The sequence below is a fragment of the Phalacrocorax aristotelis genome, chromosome 5 (assembly GCF_949628215.1).
Source record: "Phalacrocorax aristotelis chromosome 5, bGulAri2.1, whole genome shotgun sequence".
Lineage (NCBI taxonomy): Eukaryota > Metazoa > Chordata > Aves > Suliformes > Phalacrocoracidae > Phalacrocorax > Phalacrocorax aristotelis.
The window spans coordinates 67,790,657-67,812,387 of NC_134280.1; positions in this window are offsets into that span (position 1 = coordinate 67,790,657).

A 21,731-nucleotide genomic window follows, 5' to 3' on the forward strand; every position below is an offset into this window, starting at 1 on the left:
TTTCCATGTTTTTACTGACTAATTATTAATTCCGGTTCAGCAGCTATCTTTTTTTAAATCATTTATATGAATTTATTTGCATAGTCAGCTGAATAGTTTAGTCACTGGTATGTTTTTTTTTTTTAACTTTTTTCATGTAAAATAAGGAAACAATAAAAGTTTATAATAAGGAGAACTTCTTAAGAACAGGCCTAGCTGATATGCAAATGTGTCAGACAACTCCCAACCACTGTGATGGCATTTCTGTGTCTTCTAATTAACATGTCAAAGTCCAAGAGTCCAAGAAGATGATAGCACAAGTCGATGTATAGATTAGATTATACAGAGATATTAGGTCTCCCAACTTTACATGTTGCAGCGAAGGCTTCTACTTCAGAGTTATCATTTTTATTCTCCTTAGGGGTATTGGAGAAAAATAGGCAGAGTTTGTGATTAAATCTAATTCTGAAGTTAGTCATTTAAGTTGTAAATAAGAGGAATGTAAACCGAGAAGTACTTGTTTTTCTGAAGTCCTTGTAAAAGAATGATTCAGAGGTACAAGTGTATACTGTAGACATCTAAAGCAAGGTGGATTGAACCTCATCTTCTGCCCAGGAATCAACACTTTTCCACAGAGCAATTCTGGAAACAGAGGAAGGTCCTTCATGCCTTTGGGTCACTTTGGCCATGTCTGTATTTCCGGACCTGAGTCCCTCTGCCTGGCTGCAAGCCATGGCTGCCTCTTTGCTCCTGGGCAGGGTGAGACCTGGATGTGAACCGGCCTGTTCTTCCCCAGCCTACCCTACCTTCATGGAAAGGAAGCCTAAAGAAGAAGGGCACATGAAATATGTGGTATGCTCTGAAAAATGAGAAGGCAAAGACACTGTGGCAAGCACCATTAGATGCAACTTCAGTCTAGAGAGAATGTTTGTATGAGGCAACTCTTGGGCTGCAAACACTTACTCCAGTCCTCTGGGCACCAGAATCTCCATCTAGATGACCCCTTCTTTATGCTCCTCAGAAGCCAGAAAAATCCACTAGCTTCAGATGATACTTTCTGGTATATCAGCACAATCAGTATCTCCACTGACACAGATGTTGCACCAAACTAAGCTGAGGGGAATTTGGCCCTGGGCTGTTCCGCTCTAGGGCTTCAGAGGGATTGCTATTTGAAGTAACTGCACAAGTTGTGAATTTCCTCATCTGCAGACAAAGACAAATGAGATGGGACAACATTCTCTGAGCAAGGAGCCACGAAAGGGAACTGGAGAAGTGGAAAGTCTGCGCTCAATTACATTAATGAGATAAATCATTTATGTGCCTCGAATCGAATTTGCTGCATGATTTAAGGGCATCATCACTATATGCAGTGTTGTCATTCCTTGTTAGTTGTTATTTCCTTGTTATTAATTCTAATTCGTATTGCCTCTCAACTGTCCACTCTCAGAAAGAGAAGTGCTTGGCTTTTCTGTATTCTGTTGCTATGTAATGTGATATAAAACAAGTTTGGAGTGTCTCCCTGAATGCATGCAACCAAAACTAGGTCAGAAATCCCTTCCGCTGCAGCTGCTAATCATTAAATCATGGAGCTGTTCAAGAAGCCCTATATCCCTATGTCAAACTGCATGAGAACCTATAGGAAGGTATTCATATGACAACTAAGAAATCCCATGGAATATACTAGATGTGCATCGTCTTCATAGCTTTGGATACAAAAGTCTTTTGGTTTTAATAGAATGACTACAAAATTTACATGCATGTGTATTTGAATGTACACAAAGAGAGACAGAGGGAAAGAGCTGCTATTATTTTAGCACAGCTGGTCAGAAAAGAGTTAGTAGACATGAGAATTCTAAAAAAACTGAACAAAGGAGAAAATGGAAAACTTCACAGATTTTTTGCTATTTTCCAACTAAGGTTTCTGTACATGAAGCAGGCTGTTTTTATAAAAAATTGATTTTCTGTTGTATTTTTAGAACATACGGGGAAAAGATAATTGTGGACATCGTGTTTTCAATTTCAGACAGTGTAATTTTAGGCATACTATTTATATGATTGTAGTTTGTACTTCAGTCACCATGGTTTTTCTGAGATATTAAAACCCCTTTGAATTAAAAGGAAAAAAAAAGGCCAATCTGCAATGACATCAGCCTCTGTGTTAACAACCATTAGTAAGATTCAAAAATATTTGCTAAGATTCAGAGATATTTTCACCAGGCCTCATTTCCTGAGTACAGAACTCCAGTTTTCAAGACTTGAGTACTTATTCAAACACAATTCACTTTTACTGAAGTAATTTTAAAAGCAAGAACGGTTTATGGTTTTTCTTAACATGTAAAACTCATAAATATTCAGTGTCTTTTTTAAGGAATGTTTTAACAATGTGCATAGCCTATTATAACATTCACTGTGTTAAAATACTCCTAAACTTTAAATAAATGAACAAAAGAGAAATCCTGCAGTATTTTATGGAAATATTCTCAAAATAAAAAAGACATCCTGCCTTGCAACAAGTATTATGATCACCAGTAGTACTTGAAATGTTGAAAGTACGAAAACCTTAAGGGAGGAGAATAAGTACTGTATCAGTAAAAACACAAACTGCAGCTGATAAACTGATGGATAAACGTATATGTATTTAACACATCATCTTTTTACTCAAAGGTGTGTTGGATTCTTTATGTCCCAGTGCTGGAGCCTGGGCAGGTGGGCTGGGTGGGCTGTAATGCTGGGCACTGGGACTGCAGCTCCCACCGAGTGTGGGGCTGTCGCAGGGAAGGAGGCAGTTAATGCTGGTGGCTGCTGCAAGACAAGGCCAGCAGCAGGATGGTACCTCTCCCTCAGTGCAGGGTTCTGCCATGCAGGAAGGAGGCCCACCTGGGAAGAGCAGGTTTGGTGCCTCTGTAGAGCTCTCTGTTATGATAAAGACTCTCAATTTCTTTTCCAGCTTGGCAGAGCCATGATTTTTGGCAGGTGCATACTCTTAATATTAGTCTTACAAGGGTGTTTGCTAGACTTAGTGAATTAATATATGTCATATTTTGAGATAGTTAGGAAGCGCTCTATAACTGAATTCCAGTCTCCGTCATCATCTGGAGGATTTTTGCCACTATCTTCAAGAGGGAGAGGATTTTTTTGAATAGCAAAAACCAAAGAACAGGTTTTTATGTGACTCAAAGAGCATAGTAAAAGTAGGACAACTCTGAGTGCTTTCTAACGTGTAACAATATCGATCTGCTATCACCGACCTCCTACTGCTGTAAGCAGAATGACTAAGCAAAGGCTGTTTATTTTCCTATAGATCAAAGGGAGGCAACAAAAGAGATCTCCCCAAAAGGTGGTTCGCTGCAGAAGTCAGTGCTCTTGTTTCCCTATCTGATCAGCAGATTCCTTCAGCTTGCATTGATAAACCCGGCTGCTGCTCAGTCAGCCTCAGCCCTGTCATCAGTCTTGTTGGACAAGATGCCTGACTCTTCCCAGGCTGCATGGGAGAATAACAGTGTTGCTCTGGCATAGCTAAAATACAATAGATGGGAGCTGGAATATAAAGTGGGGAATTCCTCACATTCCTTCCCATTTTCATGGACTATTGGCAGTGAAGAAGGGTGGGGGGGGAAAAAACCCGCACTTTGGCATTCAGCCAGATATTTCATTCGTTTTCCTTTTAATTGCCTGAAGTCATTCCACATTGTGCTGGAGTCCCCCCTCCCCGACCTCTCTTTTCTCTGCATCCTTTCCCTCCCTCCCCCTTGCAGCCACCCTCAGCCCCAGTGGCACTGCAGGAAGGCTGGGTCCTGCCCCCCGCGCAGCCTCCAAGGAGAGGAGCACCTGGGCGCCTGCATTACCGGGGTGCTGCTCTCTGCTCTGATGCAGAGCAAGCAAAAATCCCTCTATGGGGTAGCAAGTGCTTGCCCTACCAACACTGTCAGACTTAGTAAGCGGCATAGGACCACATCGTTAACTTGGGCAAAAGTTCTGTGGAAATCAATGAGATTGCAACAGCAGGCATCAGCTGAGGGCCTTTCCCTGGGCCTTTACTTATATTTATTATCCAAAGGGTCTTTCTTAAGGCTTTAACTAAATTCCAAATCCCCACTGCAATCTGTGTACTGAAATTCCCACTACAATGTCAACTACCTAAAAGAGCTCCCTCTCCCAGAACTGCACTGCTGGGTAGTGCTACTGCAATGTGTTACACTTCAGAGCAGTTTTCTTTTTAGCAAATACAGCGGGTCTTGCAACGTCCCTGTCCTCAGTGAACCTTATTTAATATCTGAAAAAAGAAGAGGAAGATGGTGTGAGAAGTAGCGCTTTTTTCACTAGTCAAATAACATTAACCAGCAAATTTGTTATTTTTAAAATTATGCTGAAGAGCAAAGCTCTCAAAGACTTCATCTAATATCTTTTAAAATACCGCTTTTCTATAATAATTTCATGAAAATACATTTTAAAGGGCTTTAAGACAATCTTTACCTCCAAATCTTTATATAAACAGTTGGATATATTTGTATAACAGCCATTTCAGGACAGTGTATTAGAATACATCCACTGTTCATTAGGGATCAGGCCCTTGAATAGCTTACAGATTGGGATCTTTTTCCCAGAGTTGTCAATAAAAAACTGTATACCAGTCAAATAGGCAAAAGCCTATTGATGAAAAATAGGCTGGAAGCAGATATGGTTTTGTTTTGTTATATAACAATCTCAGTTTTCTGGGATATTCTGTAGAATTTAGGAATAAATTAATATACCACATTTTGGATTTTAAGGTGATGTTCTGGGTCCTGGAGTAACTGTGGTTTCAAATCTGACATCTGCATTCAATCTTTATTTATCCTAGCTGTTAGTTGCCAATTTTATATTGGTGAATGATATGGTGATACTCTGTATTGGAAAGGTTGCAGTAGAATGAAAGAGAAGAAGAGAAAAGAAGGGAAATCTGCCAATGAATGGAGGGAAGAGGAAGACTGTTGTTTTGCCAGGAAGTAAAAATGTAGAAAAATGAAAAAAAAAGAACAACTGCTAATGGAATTTATACTCTACAAAACTTCAAGAAAAATGCTTGCAAATTCAGCTCGGCCAAAATATTTTTTTTCTTAGGCTCTCGCTGTATCTGAAGTCTAAGTCCAGTCTTAAATGAGGCTGAGGAGCTTGCATGAACACCAGCGCATGAGAGCACCCTTGATTCTAGCCAGGAGCTAAATCATTGGCTGTACATAACTGCATTACCTGGCAGAGCCTGGATGGAGAACAGAGCACAGCCCAGTCTCTATCCCATGCTCTTTGCCTTTACACCAGCAGCAAGGGGGTACAGGGAAATGCTATTCAAGCGCCTCCAAATTGCAGTCTGCCACCCTGCATGCAACTGGAGCCCGGTGACAGTTGTCTGCCCAGCAGTGAGCCCACAACATCGAAAGACTGTGGCTGCAATCTGTGTTTGGCTTTCACTATGAACCCCAGCTCGTTCCTGAAGTGCAAAGATGGCCTGTTGATTCATATCTTAATGTTATAATTAGAAACACTTTCTTAAGTAAAGCTTAGATAGAGATCTGCCACGGCTGCACAGCAGATGGGGACAGCACTGCATTGGGCAGTAATATGTGTCCAGCCACACTTCCACCGAGCTGCTGCCAGTCACGGCAACTGGGGAGACACAGCAATAGAGGATTTTACCTTGTGTGTTTCCATTAAGCCAATAGGCTTGGTGCCATGATGCCTCTCTGGAGAGCCTGTTCCAGGGCTCCACCACCCTCTGGGGGAAGAACCTTGTCCTAATGCCCAACCTAACCCTCCCCTGGCACATCTCCCTGCCATTCCCTTGGGTCCTAGGTTACTTGGCTTCCCACTACGGTGCGTCCTCACCTCCCTGTAACAGGACAGACACCAGTTACAAAGTGGGGTAAGTAGAGGAAGGATAAAAGAAACAATAAAAAATGTGGGATGCTCAGCTACTATCCAAACAAGAGCTATAAAAGTGTGACAGAAAGAGGATGGAAGTGCAACAAGTAGCTAGAGAGGGAGAAATCCTGCAAACTTTCAAAAGCACTGCAGCGATGTAGTGTTTAGTGGGCTCTTAGTAAGAGTTAGTATTTGTGCACTCATGATATCTCTGATTTACAAAGCACTTTTCATTCTGACATCTACAAATGTCTCACACACACTAGTGCCAAAGTCACCGCATTTGCCAGTAGAGTGAGCCAGCTCTGGAATGCCATTAAGGGCAAATGCTGTCTAATGTCCTACTTTTTAAACACAAATATCAAAGAGAGGGAAAAAAGAGAGAGTTGGAGGGAATGGGAGGAGGGAGGGAAGAGTCAATTGCTTTTGCAGAAACTGCAGTTTCTTTCAAAAAACCTGTCATTGACATCTTTCCCCAGAAAACATTTTGTCATGCACATCAGTGTATGTCTTTAAGGAGATCAATCTAGAGAAGGAGTCAAACCAACAATCATCATGTGACAGATTTTCAGATGGTGTTCTCATCAATCACACTGATAATGAGGTGGCAAATTGCTGTCTTATAGCAAAACTAGAAAGACAACTACCCCAGTAGGTGTCAATGAATATGTCAAAGGACTGTCCCTAGGGGAGTCTGAGAAGGTTCTCAGAAACCTTTTTGTGAAGCCTGAATGCAGAATACTTTATTGATCACTAAAGAACTTGCACTGACATGCTATTTCCCCATGACATTTGAACCACCAATTTCCTAACTCATGGTGAGTACCTATTTGGTAAACACTTTGGGAGTTTTCTTTCACCTTTAGATATACTAAAAAATCATGGTTTAATATTAGCTTAGTCTTCAATCTCCTAAAGAACACCAAAAGCAAAATTTTACAAATTAGAAGCAAGCAAAATGCCTGAAAATTTTTAATGACCAATAATCGCTGTGACCCAGTAATAATAATTCAGAATTAACTTGTTTAGATTATATTCTGAGCTATTTTCTTAAATTGACTAGTATTTTATATTCCGTCTTCTTAGTGAAGCAAGTAGTCCTGTTTATAGAGTAGCCTGCTATTAATCCGCAGAGCTGGGTTATCAGTAACTTTTCAAGATAAAATGGTCCTTTTGTTCTCCGTTTCCTAAGTCTGTTGACATCAGGATCGGAGCCCAGTATGCTCTTGCAGCCCGAGATCATGCAGTGGTGAATTGCCACCACTCCAGGTTGCGTTCTAGAGAGTTTTGGTGGCAGACAGGCTGCTGTTCACCAGGCCTGAATTTCTGCATGCCTTGTTTTTCCAATTTTCAAGCAATCCTGGTAACTTTAATTTCCTCCCATTTTTGTCAGAGTACAAACAATATGGACTGTCCTTTTCAGTTCTGAGGCAAATAATAATACTGAAAAAAATGTAATAGTGAAAATTTTACACACTGCTTTGATTGCCCTTGGCTCAATTGTGAGCCAAATTTCACAAGGTTTCCCTTAATATTTACATGAAAAAGTGTGTCCAAACTACTTCTGGGATAATTTGAATAGTCTTGAAGTTTAACACTGCTCAGTTTTAGTAAGAAAATGTAATGTGAACAGACTGAATTTGTTTAAATTTGTCTTGAAAAACACCTTGATAAAAATCTTCATTTAAAACCAGTTACAAAAAGAAAATATCCATCTGGTTAATAGCACTGCACAAAAAGATTTTATGCTGAGAAAAGGCCATGTTTCAATAATAAATATTTTAATGCAAACGTTTCAATTTTATTTGGGGTTTATATGGTGCCTAGTACAACTGCTTCTAGTCTTGAGATTAGTAATGCAGAATCACACCTGGAATAAGTTTTCTAATATCTATTTGTGCTTGTGTGGCTGAGGTCAAATGTTCGGGGGACACGGCCTCACTGCTTAAGTGTATGGTTGATAACTCATAGTACACAGGGTAATTAAATGCTATTATCTGGTATACCTTTACATTGCAATTATAAGCAAACCCTTAGTATAAAAGCACACAGATTTTGCACATGCAGCTGCCTGGGGTTACACATGCCTGGGGTTGTCCCACCTTTGAGAATATTTAGGCATTCAAAACTACTGAAACATATTTTGGTTTTCATTTAGCTTTTGTCATATCAAATTGAATGTGTGCAGAGCACATGTAATAATAAAAAATGTAATTGCAAGCAATAATAGCACAAAGTCAAAGAAGACCCAAGCCCAACATATTCTCTGTGTACCACTTACGCTTGTTTGCTGGCAAGTTTTGCCTAAAATACAATGAAGCATCACCCTAGTTTTACATGCATCTTCTGTCAGAAGATGGTTGTGAAAGTCCGAGAAAAGCAGTCCAAAAGATTTTTTTGCAGAATGTCAAAAGTTAGAAACTGGAACAATGTCTGGGATTGTTCCCGCTTCTGACCTTTGACATTCCATGAAACAATATACTGAAGCACAGCTCTACTTCAACATTATGAGTAATGTATTTCAAAGGGTTTATGAGCCTTATCTAATTCCAGTTAGAGTTAATGGAAAAATTCCCACTGAACAATAGTAATAGTAAGTGTAGTCTTGTTGGATTGCTAAGGGGCCAGCTGTGAAAGGACTACTATTGTGCTAGACGCTCAGCGGAGCAGTAGCAAGCTCAAGTCCCAAAGACTTTATGATCTAAACAGACAAGACAACCCCATGGGGAGGGAACAAAATAGCCCAAGAGCTGAATAGCATCCTATTATACCATGCGTAATTGAGTCATATCAGTATTTAGTATCTTGGATCTTAATCTCCCAATTAATACAATTGGCATTAGAGACTTGAACTAGAGCAATCCCAATTGCATCTTAATTGGATCTTTTTGTTGTTGTTGTTTGAACCTCCATTGTATTTGGGGCTTTGTTCACGTTCCTTTAGCTTCTTACCTGGACATTTAAGACATGAACAACATGGGACCCCAGATGAGGTAGCAGGTGTATTTTTTGAGGGCAAGGCACCATCAGAGCCTGAGTAAGCATTAGAAGAAAGTCAGAGGCATGTGCCTTGGCACATGGAGTAGCTCTCCATATATTTACTAAAACTCAAAGAAATTTGTTGCGATAAGTGCTGCTGAGACAGGCCTGCCATGGGATTTAGGAATTTTTCCCTTTTGCACATGCCCAAACAAAGCATCAAGGCAGGCAGTGTGTAGACCAGTGACACTACTGCCATCCCTAACCAAGTTGGCTGTCCTCCTCTTGTGCTCCCCTGTATGTGGCTAGCTTGGATGGTGGTGAGCCTAACCATGTGATATTGTGGACCATTTAGACTCAGGAGGGTTGACTGTTTCTCTCCTTTTTTGCAAATTTCATAAATACTTTCAGTATTAGGCCTTTACTTGGCTAAATGTGTATAACACATGTGCTATGGCTTCTGTACTGATCAATGTCAGCACCCAGGAAAAGACCGGGTTCCTTAGCAACAAAACCTAGATCCTTTTGGTTTGAGCGATGAGAGATATTATCAAGTACCCTTTGAAAGATATGCTTGCAGTATGGTCAAAGGAGACAGTCTGGTTTCATCATTATAAAAGCTGTGATCTACAAGGCAATTAGGTGAAGCATGAGACTTCTTCAACCATTCCTTTCCCTAAAGGCTTGGGTTGGAGAGGAGGAGAGCAAGGAGGCATTAAGGAGTTTGCTATCCTGAGCCTGCATTAAAGCCCCTTCGGATTCTCAGTCACATTGTCCCCGTCTAAAAATTTGTGAGAATTTTGATGCACTATAACCAGTGAAAACCCACAGCTGCTATTCACATCCTGAAATTAGTCTCTGCCCAGAAGACTGTCTTGGAAGATTATGTGATCCTTTCTTGCCACCCACTCACTCTGTCATTTCCTAAACTCTGATGTTTTTAACAACATCTCTGGCAGTTAAAAGGACATATGTACGTGTACATCTCTGGAGCAGACTGCAAACACGTTTTAGAAGTACACAACAAGACATCTATTTCATAGGTCAACGAAAAGTAACTGGTTTTTATTGTTAAGGGGCTCAAGGGAACACATGTACCACTGTCGGTTTCTCTCCACACCCACTCTATGAGTACAGAATCAATTTAATCAAGAATTAAGACACTGCATAATTCAAGCAACAAGGTCAAAAGTATTGTGTCTACAGGAAAAGAGCACTGGTTTAACTTCAGGCAGTTTTTAAATCAACATTATTAAAGCTTGGTTAAATAATTAGGTAAGTAGATTAATACCACTTCTAATTTAATTTAAAGTTAAGCTAATTTAAGGCAAAATAATAGCTGCTCTTTTACCCTAAAATGAATTTATTCCCACAAGAGTTTACATGGATTTACTTAAATCAATTAAATTCATATCCTAGGTCAAACCAGTGCAACTTTCCCACATAACTAAGACCTTAAAAAAAGGTGTTTGAAGATAGATATCTCAGTTAAATACTTAAGCTGCATTCTGAATCCTATTGAAGTCAACAAGACAGGAGAGCATTCTGCTAGCAAGGCACACACTGAAGTGTGTTTCTGAATGAGTGGTTTCATTCTGCTCTCAGGAACAAACCTCCACATCAGTGGGAGTCATCTTAGGATCATGGCAAGTCAATACTTTTACTTCTTCCGTGTTGGCAGATGGGGACTAATCATAGCTACTTTCATATTAACTGGTCTGACTCATTTGTACCATTGTAGCAACAGCCTAACTGAACGCAGGACTCGGGACAGACTATGAAACCAGAGATATCTGCATAAATATTCAGATGACTGCCATGTGCTGAATGGTCATGGCTGCCCTGCTATCCCCTCTTAAGCTAACTAGTGCAATCATCCAAACTGCTGTATTTTCCAGCAGGATAGATGGATGGTGCATGGTAGGTATGGGTCCAGCTGATGTAGTGAGTTGCTCCCAAGACCGAGTTGTGTTCCAATGTCTTCTGCGTGTTGTTCCTATCTCTGTTCTTTTCTCCTTAAACTCTGGAGAAGCATGCACCATTTAATAGCTCAGCTTCTTCTTTCTTGTGGTCCTTTCTCCCTCTGTATGACTCTGGAGCTCATTTGGGTAATAGCTGTTCTCTTCCACCTTCAGTCCTATGCTTACACCGTGTCTTTATCTTTCTACATGTTCGTATGAATTGTATTTAAAATCAGTGCAGTACTGCAGCTGCTTCCAGCAATCCCATTTGGGATTTGCACCTCTTCCCCGTGACAGCAGGTCGGCTATTGCTAGGTGTATGGGAATTCCCATGCCAAAGGAGAGGGACTCAGGTCTCCCACAAAGCACTGACAAAGTGTTTTCACCTACTGCAGGCCTCTTACTCAGGCACCCAGTACCATTTGTATTCAAAGTTGCAGGAAATTATAGAAGCTTTGAATATGGTGCATCTTTCATACAAACCACATAGCTTGTGTGTTGTAGTTAGACCTTGGCAGTACAGAGGTGAAAAAGCTGTGATGATCAGAGTAACTGGGATTTTTCTCCTACTTTTTTTTAGGGAATGGCACACCAGACAGCATGAGGGATTGTCAAAATGCAGATGAGTTTGTGGTGCCTTCACACCTGATGCTCTTTGCACTCACTTGTGGAGTGAGGCCACTGCGTGAAGAGGAGAAATATATTCTCTCACTTATTGGAAGCTCAGCCCTCTGATACTGGCAAACTGCTGACAGATTGCTCCACCTGACTCCCAGGCTGAGGTGTTGTGTCTGTGCGTATGGAAAGGTCTAATATAAGGGTACTGCTAAGCCATGTTTAGATAATTAGCTCTTGGCTTGTGTAGTAGCTGCTCTTAGGGTGGGCAATTTACTGGTGAGGGAGAGCCTGCAAAGATTTAGCCCTGCTATCCTTCAGCCTCTTGTCCACTTTTGCAAACCATGCTCAGTCCTGACTATGCCTCTGTAGGCTGTGTCCAACTCTGATTTCTGCTAGCACCCCTCACAGCCTCTCTGGTGGTCTACCTGGTATGAGCGCTACCCCAATGCTTTCTCCCTACCATAGCCCAGTAAAAACAGTTGCATAAACAGTCACCCGAGGGCTGAAATGCAAAAGAAAGGAAGTAAAGTATCCTGTGACGGGAGCTAAGAGGACATGTCTACAATATATGGACACAAGTCAGCACAGGTCTGGGATGCTACCACCTAGCAAGAGAAGATACGTGGGTTGGGATGAAGGAGAGAGGGGCACTGAGCAAGACTGTGAATGGAGAAGTGGGCTTAAACCAGCCTTCTTGGTGCATGACTGAGAGACAGGAAGTCATATGCAGAATGTGCCTTCCTCCCCTGCTCATTATTTATCAGAAATCTCCAAACTCTCACCCCTTTACCCACCTTTTTCCAAGATTTCCTTTCAAGTCCAGGGATATAGCCCACTATTTTTGTTCTGCTATTGTTAAATCTTTTCTCTTTTCTGCTTTTTCTGTACAAAAGCATTTGAAGTTCTTCCCTGTTTCCCCAGGATAATACTTGATGGGTAGTGCATATCACCTAATGTCCATCATTCATGTGAGAAAAAAGCAAACTGTTCCTGCACGTTTAGTCACTGTGTGGTCTTCACATGTCTTGCTGGGTCTGCTGCTGCTTGCCATGACTCAGGTATGTGGCAACTGGATCAATGTTTACTGCACAAAAGCTAAGCACATCATGCAGCACATCTCCAGAAATATTGATTTGAATGTTTGTACAAATCTAAATTAGCTGTGTTCCAGTTCCTTTGGATCACTGAGTGTTCATTGGCAGAAATAGATATGGATTTTAAGCAAACACTGAAAATAACCTCAGGCTATGATATCTGAATTGATAAATGTGAGTTCTTGCACCGCAAAGATGCTTCTAAGCCTGTGGCCATCTAGCTGGGGTACAGAAAAGTCCTAGCAATTCAGTTTGAATTATGGATCTCAACTATTAGCAATATATAGCTTATAAACAATTTACTGGCTGTCCATCAAATCATACAGGCAATAAAATCAATACACAAAAGCAAGACAGGACTTGGTGAAAAAATAATGACATGCAAATTATTCATCCAGATCCAGATAACACAGATAACCCATGGCCTTTCTTTGAGTTTGGTATGTTTAGTGCTCATATAAAAGGTTCATGGAAAAGCTCGTAATTAATGAAATAAAACATTTCATGATTCAGTCAGAGGAGTGGAGCTGTGAAACACAACCTGTAGCACATATGTTTAGGTAACTTTTTTGGAGTGGACAAATAAATTAATTTTTTATAATGAAAACGCCAACTGGAAAAGGAACTGCCAGTGAAATTGGCAAGATTATTTGGTCTGTCTTTCTGAAAAAAAAAAGCATCTTGAATCTGATTCTGGTGTCCCTTGCACTCAGTTTACACAAGGGAGAACATAATTAGGCCCACTCATTCCACCATTATAAATTATCTTTTTCACTAGGGCTAAATGCTGATAACAGCATGCTAGATGAGGTAGGGATTTTTTTATAGTGTGGGTGAAAGTTAAAAATGTATAGCAGCCATATGTGTCTGGATAACTATACCTAACCTCTGTCTTTAGAGTGCCGATTAATTACAAAGAAGCAGAAGACAAGACATCTTTGCAAGGAATGTTGCCGTGTAAAAGCATCATGTAATTCCATCAGTTAATCTGGCTGAATGATAAATAAATCCAAAAGGAAGTAGAATACCTCTGATTATATCGCAGGCAAGTCAACAAGATTCTACACTGATTTCCTGCAACAGAAAACTGCGTTGCCAATGAAGGAATCTCCAGTTCCATGTGCAGATTCCTCAATAAACTAAAGAATACAATAAAAGGTTACCTGTTTAAATTTCTAAACACAGATTTAGATATCTGGTTTTATTAGTGTTTTGTCAAATATCTTTGCTTGTATCTATTACTCTCTCAGTTTTCCTCATCTACAAAGAAAGGTAGGATATGAATAAAAAAAATTACTTTAACAGTGTTAAAAGTCTGACTGGTCTCACTTAAATAATCAAAATAGTGCAGTAAATTAGGTTCTGTAGGTTCAGTAAAAGGAGGTTCAGACATCAATTTACTCTGTAATTCTTAGAGACCTATTTCCAAGCCTCAGTTCCCTCACCTGTTTAACTTCAAACTGCCTACTTGTAACAGAGGGAGGTTCCAGGAGTTTTTACTGATAATAACTGATCTTGCACTGGAAATTAAGTGGCTATATTATCCTTTCTTCACGCTACTTTGAAGAAGATGTATGTTAACTGTTACTGCCACTTCATGTGATAAATACATTTACTTTGGAAGAATTATGAGAAGTCATGACGCCTCCTGCCAATGTGAATTAAGCCATTTAGTGTATTCCATATGTAGCTTTTCCAGCACAGATTATAGTGATCACAGAGGAATCAAACTATTCCTACTTAGAGGTCCCTTGCATGAAATTATTGATGGAGAGGAAGTGAGCTTTTAAGCATACTAAGGAAGTACGGTACTTTAGCTTTCAGTGTGTTTGGCTCTGGTGGCAAAAAACAAGGACTTGCAGATGGTGTTGAGACTTTTCCCCTTCAGGTTGCTAATATTTCATACAGAGTTTTAAAAGAAAAGAAGAATTAAAGAAAACACTATAGGATCAAAGCAAACAGACTGGGTTATGAGCCTAGATAAAAATGTGGGGAGTCTAGAGACAATATGGGGAAACTCTGGCTTATAATTTCAAGATTTTTCTCATGGGAAAAGTAACACTTTGCTTTAATAAAAGAAAATAAATAGTTACAAGTACAACCTGTTTACTGTTTGATGTAACAATGTTATCTGCTCTCTGGGCTTTTTTTGTTTCTGTTCAAGGCATAAAATAATTATTGAAGAGGGCTGTTTCAACTCCGTAGAGTACAAAAGTCCTCTTGCTAATTGCCACATCAAATGACTAGAGGACCCCAATGGAAACCTTCAAATGACTGTGAAAAAATTCAGGCCATCACTAAATGCTGGGCACTTTTTTTTGTGTGTGTGATTTCCCATTGCAGATTAGGTTACTTGGGTGTGGGCTTATCACACAGGAAAGGCCTGGCTGCAGATTAGTTCTGCACCATTGCAGGTCTGTTATGCCAGCTTCATCCTTGACCAAATCGATGGCCAGCACCTTTATTGTATTTCTGTGATAGGAAAGAACACTGGACTGTCCAGGCAACAAAAGAAGCAGCAGAAGGCCTACTGTGTTTCTAAAGTGTTACTTCTCTACTTTTTGTCATGCACCAGTGACATGAGTGCCGGGTCCCAGACTTTAACCTCACACAGAGTCAGAAAAAAGCTGTCAGTCTCGGCTTGTTCAAAGACAATTCCTTTGTGAAGATCAGACTAAAGTGGCATGGTCCATATACTCACTAAAGCATGCCAAGGAGTCAGAAAGTCATAATCCACCTTTGTACTTATGGCCATTCACATTTTCCTCCATAGCTGGTGCCCAATTACCAGTGCTGTAATTTTTTCTATTGTTAAAAAGCCAGAAGGGTTTAGCTACCACTTATCCAATCAGGGTCATGACCTGATGTATTTAGGCTTTGCAAATATAAGTAACAGTTCCCTTATCAGTGTCACCAGGACTCTTTAACACTTAGCAAGCAGAAAGATAAATATACTTGGCAGATACAATTTGATCCATTGCTAAGCCTTCCATTTTACCAATGACCCATGGCGCTCTGCCATTCAAGAGTATGTTAACTATTATAACCTTATACCCTTCAGCACTGGCTCAGAAATTGGCCAACTTATGCTTACAGGAAAGACTTACATATGGCAGCCGGTTAACCTGATCTATAACACAAGGATTTTCACTGGGAAACCAGGGATGATTCTGACCTTACCTGCACTAGTTCTGCTTTGGCCCAGTTTTAGCAGAATTCCTCCTAACTTACACCAGGAAAAGAACCGGGTTCTGTCTCAGGCCAGTTTGCTTCCAAGAGGAAGGCAAAGCTATCTCATTTCTGTGTTACTCTTATTAGAAGCATCGCTTTTCACTTCTCGACTTTCTTTGATTAACTGGCTAACTTAAATATTACTTTATGCTATTTTACAACTCAGATTTATCCTGAAAAGTTCTGATTACTTTCATCTCCTCTTTCAGATGCTTTCTAAGACCTTTGCTGGCCACAAAGACTTCAAGAGATAGGACAAGGGCCTGGCTTCAGAAGCTGGAGAGTACAGATGCTCTCATTCATCTACCCCTCTGGTAGGTACTGAAATAAGTACTCTTAGCAGGGTTATGTTTAACAGGTATATATTTAAGAAGGGCTGAAGGTGCAATATCAGATCTAGAGAAGCATCTCTTTTAAGCAGAATAGGCAAGAATTCAAGTGTGAACCACTAGTGTGAAAATCCTATAATAAAATGATCAAGATAGGCTGGAGCTTTCTGCTACCTTGAAAATGCACCTTGATTGACTAGAGGTCTCAATGTTCGAGGCATTTGGTTATTGCCTTTTCAACAGTAACTTGAGAAACCTATCCCTCATTTTTCACAGAATGAAACTTTCAAACAATATTTTGCAATCTAAACAAAGGAACTGAAATGGAGTTCTTACCAGAAATAGTAGGTGTTGACTAGCCAGGCTCCCCTAGATTGTTTTGCAAATCCATATCCCAACCTTCCTTATTCTCACTGTAGAATTTCTTTGATCCTCACATTTAAGTTTTTTTAATGTCACCATAAACTACAGGGATGGAAGCATGGGAGGAATTAATGATAAAGGTATTGTTCTATCAGCCTCTTAGGAGACACTGGGCAACGAGGCAGTGCTTCTGCCCATAAATAATACACTGTGAAGACAACTCTGTCACCGCTTGAGAGCTGACTAGTTCAGAGTCCACCTGTAAGAATCAATTCCCACTTAGAGCAATACACACCAGAAGACACAACATGGAACATTTCAGAGCAGCATGAGATGAAAAGAGCTTTGCAAGCAAGAGGGAGAAGAACATGATTTTCATATGCTCTCTAACAAATTTTTCTGTATTGCTGTGGAGCATTGAGTCCTATTTATTTTGATTGTGTGGGCAGTTTTTACGACCACTACAAATATCTTCTGGCAGAGTATCCTCCTTCATTAGGCTATAATATGCTTTAAATTTCTGAAGTGCTTAAATGCTAGTTAGCTAATGAAAGAAAGATGATACCTTCTCTTAGGAAAATTAGAAACAACCTAGTACTTTACAGTGGAATCTTAACCAATCTAAAAAGATGGCTAAGGCTCCTTATTCTTATTAAAACGGCTTACCTGCTGAGTAGCAGCACCAGCTCAATCATGACCCAGTTGGGTCATGATTGGGTCAACATTTCAGTCATGATTAAAGCAGAGAATCTAACTTCCCACTTAAATATATATCTGTGCACATAAAGGATTGTTTGGCCTTCAGGCCCATGTCTGGAATGCAGAGGTGAACTTACACTCTCTAACAAGGCAAGCTCCCCTGTCCCCTCTCCCACATATGGGTTAAAGGCTTTATCTGAATAAAAACTGCCAGGTCATTTTTATACTCTGAATAACAAGGGAATGTTCTATGATCAGTGTTGTTAGGATTATGAGTCTAACATTTTACTAGTAATAATACAGTGTCAGCACTATTAGTTCTAAGGCAGAGGCCATGAGACAGCTTGTGTCTTTTTTGAGTGTTGAGAATTTCCTGGACAAAATGAAGAAGGCAGAGGAAAAAAAATTACTTTGCATTTGCACACCAACATCAGTTCAGGCTCATGATGTTTTTCTCATCATTAAGCATTGGTTTATGTCCCCATTTTGCAGGGACTTGCTAACCATCCTGCATATTCTTGGACAAAGACACTCAACTAACAAGGTCCTCCAAATGTCCATAGAGTGGTGCAGTTAGCACCCCTGGTTAAAATCAGCAGAAAAGCATGCCCATTTATTACATGGCTCTCTAAGTTCATATTGTTTCTCCCTCTGTCTGCTACTTTCCTCTCTTTTCTTTTAACAGAATGCATTCTTCAAAAATATCTAAGTGCTACATAAGCATAGTTTTTAACAATTTTTAACCCAAGAGACAGCGACGTACTGCTGGACTCAGCCCTTGCAGTATGCAGCAGGAGTTTTGAAGGGTGAGCCAAATCCAGTCCTCACACAAAGGGTATGAAAGTCTGTGCTTTGATCATCCAATACAGACTTGCAGGCATGACTTTACTCTTGGCCTGCTGAACTTCTAGGTTCAGACTCTGTTACTCTAGCCCAAATTCCAGTAATATTATTATTGTTCAACTAAATATCTAGTTTAATTTACTTAGAGGTCATATCCTTTGGAAGCTCTTCATGAAAGTTTTCTTTTTAAGTGGCATCTATATGGGACTTAAAGCAGATGATGTATTTTAGGCTATCACTCTTATCTGGAGTTGAGATGCTCAGGAGAATAAGGAAATTTTTTTGTTGTTTTTTAATGATGTGTTAGGGCATGGAGTTTCCTGAACATTTAGCAAAGGGATGTCAGGGCCAAACAGCTGCACATATTAAACCAGCAGTGAAATCCAACTCCTTTTCATCTTCTCAGTTATACAGCTCTTTGTGAAATTATTCCACAGGGCAATGTGTGAATAACTGCTAACTAATGTATGATCAATTCCATTTTAAGGTGGTACAAATGGGACTGCCTGCATAGTGCTGACATAGGTGATGGGGCCAGCACTGAGAAAACAGAGTGTCATAAATTGATTCAGGTTAAATGGCCTGATTCTTAGCTAATTATTTTATAGTTCATCGACTTTCAGCAAATGTGAGAACTGCAAACCTTGCAGCCACAAGGTGCCATGAGATAGCTGTAAACAGAAGGTCTTTGATGCGACAAATGGTATGTAGGGGCAGTTCCATACAGGCATCCTAACACAAAAGCTCACTTACAGGGCTACTGCCAAAATAAAAAATAAATCAATCCATAACTGCTATTTTGATTCTGCCTGGAAAACTTATGTGAAAGAATCTGATGCAGTGACCTTACCTTTCCCTCATCAGTTCCTTGTCTTTACTCCAGTTATGGTTTAGATGTTTACAGAAAGTATAAAGAGAAATCAACCCACAATTTATAGCAGTATAAAAGTAAAGTGCTTCTGGAAATAGACATTGTTATCAAATATCACTTTGTAATTTAAAAGAAACATTAGAAATCTTCAAAAATCTTGTAGAAACAAGAATAGAGATAAAATAATACATGTTTACAAATATCCTTCACTCTCCTTTAGAAGGAGGCAGGGTGTCCTAATTGTTAGTACACTTAAACAGGGTGGAGAGGGGGACTGATAAAAATAGTTGATTTTAATCAGGTTTTAAATTAACAGGCAAGATGGGTTGATTTACATGACTGTCTCTGATCTTGTTTGGTGTTTGTGCTTCATCATGTTCCCGTTAAAAAAATGTTCTTTCTTCATTAAGTGACAAAGTCTCATTCTCCATTTTGTTTACTAGAAAGTTTCCCTGTGTCTCTTCATATTTTTTTCAGAGCTTGCATTGCCTAGTGTGTATTACTCATGCATTACTCAGATCTATCAAGCTGCATTTAGATGAGAATTTGAAACTAAACATACAAGAGAATGTTTTATCAAAATAATGTTACCCTACATACACAGAAGAACAAGACACGGTTTTACCAAGATAGGGTGTTGACAGTGTTCTTAGATAAAGAAATATATTATCCATGTGTATTAAACTTAATCGATTGGCTTTTGATCACTACAGATCAGAATTTGAGATTTACTATGTACTATCTCTCATAGTCTGGCTTTATTCATGGATTGGGAGGGGAATACAAACTTCCTTACACTTCCCAGACCCAAAGGAGTTTCTGAAGTTAGAATCAACTAGTTTTTGTACCAGACTGATCAAATAAATGTAAATGAAAAAGTGCAATACAGTAACAAACTCTGTTTAAAGAAGCTCACCCAGCAACCGGTTCAATGGTTTGGCTTTTGTTAAAAGGTCAGCAGAATTAATTCACTGTTGCCAGAGAAGCTGGCAAAATATCATGCTGCTGGTCACTGATTAGAGGGCCTGACTATGGAGATTCAAAAAGATTGGGACCCATTTATCTTATTTTTAACCAAGTCCACAACAATCCCAAGAATTCTATATCTTTCCCTTTCCTCCCTCCTCCCAGGCTGGAACAGTTCAAGATTGTTTTGTGATGTGGCTTAGGACATCCCTAGGATCAACCATCTGGTATAGGAAATTCATCAATTGTAAGCACTTAAAAAACCTTTGAGCATTAAGTTATTGATTCACTGTTAGTGATTTCAAAATGTCAGTCAGACTGTTTTTTTAGGACCAGTGAGGCTACAGGTACAGATGATCACCCAGAGAGAGTAGGTCTGAGCTGTCCCATCTGTATTCACGTTCACATCAATATGGTTACTCACGCCTAAAACTCAGAGCAGAAGGGGTGGTAGAAATATAATGTGAAATTACCAATGATAATCAGCATTCATTCAAGTATATTATTGGAAAAAAACTTACATATTTTGACACAGTGATTAGGGCAGGACGGGATATCCACATGAAGTGGGATTTGTTGAGGAACACACATGGATTTCTTACACAATTTCACATGCCAAAACCTACTAGGACTTGCCAATTCAAAATTTTCCCAAATTAGAAGTAGAGGAAAAATGTTATTTCTCCTATACAATTTGCCTACAAATCTTAAAATAAAATACAGTTTGAAACAAGGTTCCAAGTTAAACACAGTTTTTAACTTAGTTTTATTTTCAAAATTATGTATTATGATTGATAATATTTTTTATGAACTTTAAAATTATTTTTTAAACCCTATTTCTCTTCTTATATGTCCTTTTCTTTCCCTCTATTTTTCCTTGCTGGAAAATGGTGAAGTATGAGAAAGAAGGGGAAACTGCCTACTTTGAAGAGCAAAAGTTCGTGAAAAACTGAACACATCTTTACAGAGTTCTCAGCATTGCTTTCTAAACAAAACCCCAAAATGGTGAAAGAAAGGTGGAAAGCATGGAAGTAAACTTACTTTCCTCTGCTCCTGATTTCAGTTTCCTCATTTATTTTGTGGGAAATCTACTTGGACTGAGTGGTGGTTCAAAGTGAAGGATATCAGTTTTGGAATTTTATTTCTTCAACTCATGTAGTCAGAAATATTTTTAAGTTGGTAGATTACACTTCCCAACTAATAAAATAAAAAAAGCTGTGCTAGAAATGTGTGGGGTGATTCTACTCTGAGCTTTGCCCATGGATAAATATTTCAAAGGTTCCCATGTTCAGGTGCGTCATTTAAATTAAGTTTCTGAGAACCTAGACTAGTAATGGTATCAACACAGAGGGTCAATTAATTCAAATAATCCTTAATTTCCAGGTTCAAAAAGTTCATTGGCATAGAAGGTACACCATACAATTGTTCAGTTCAGTATTGCCAAGCATGTGACAGCATCATTTCTGTCTACATGGAATGTCACGCTATTTAAGCTATTCACCTTTCCTATGCTGGTATGGAATTTTGCTTTCTATATTGTGACTGCCCAAGTAACCCTACTTTACTTATAAGGCCTGTTCATCAGAGATACATGCATTGCTCATGACTTCTGTGCAGTGTCTTTTTGTTGTTCATCATGATATTTTGTGGGGAAAAAAAACCACAAAAAGCTCCCTGGAAAAAGAATTTCTTCTTTCTTACTAAGAAATCACCCTTTCGCTATTTTCTTGCTTCCTTTTAAAGACATAGTCCCCTTGATTAGCAATAAACATGTCTGATAGTTACAGACAACTGTTACTTGCTATTCCTACACTGGTTGGCCAAAAAACCTAAGAATAATGTTTGAAGCAGAAAAGCAAGCTGTAAAAATGAGTAAATTAACATTTAATACAGACTTAGT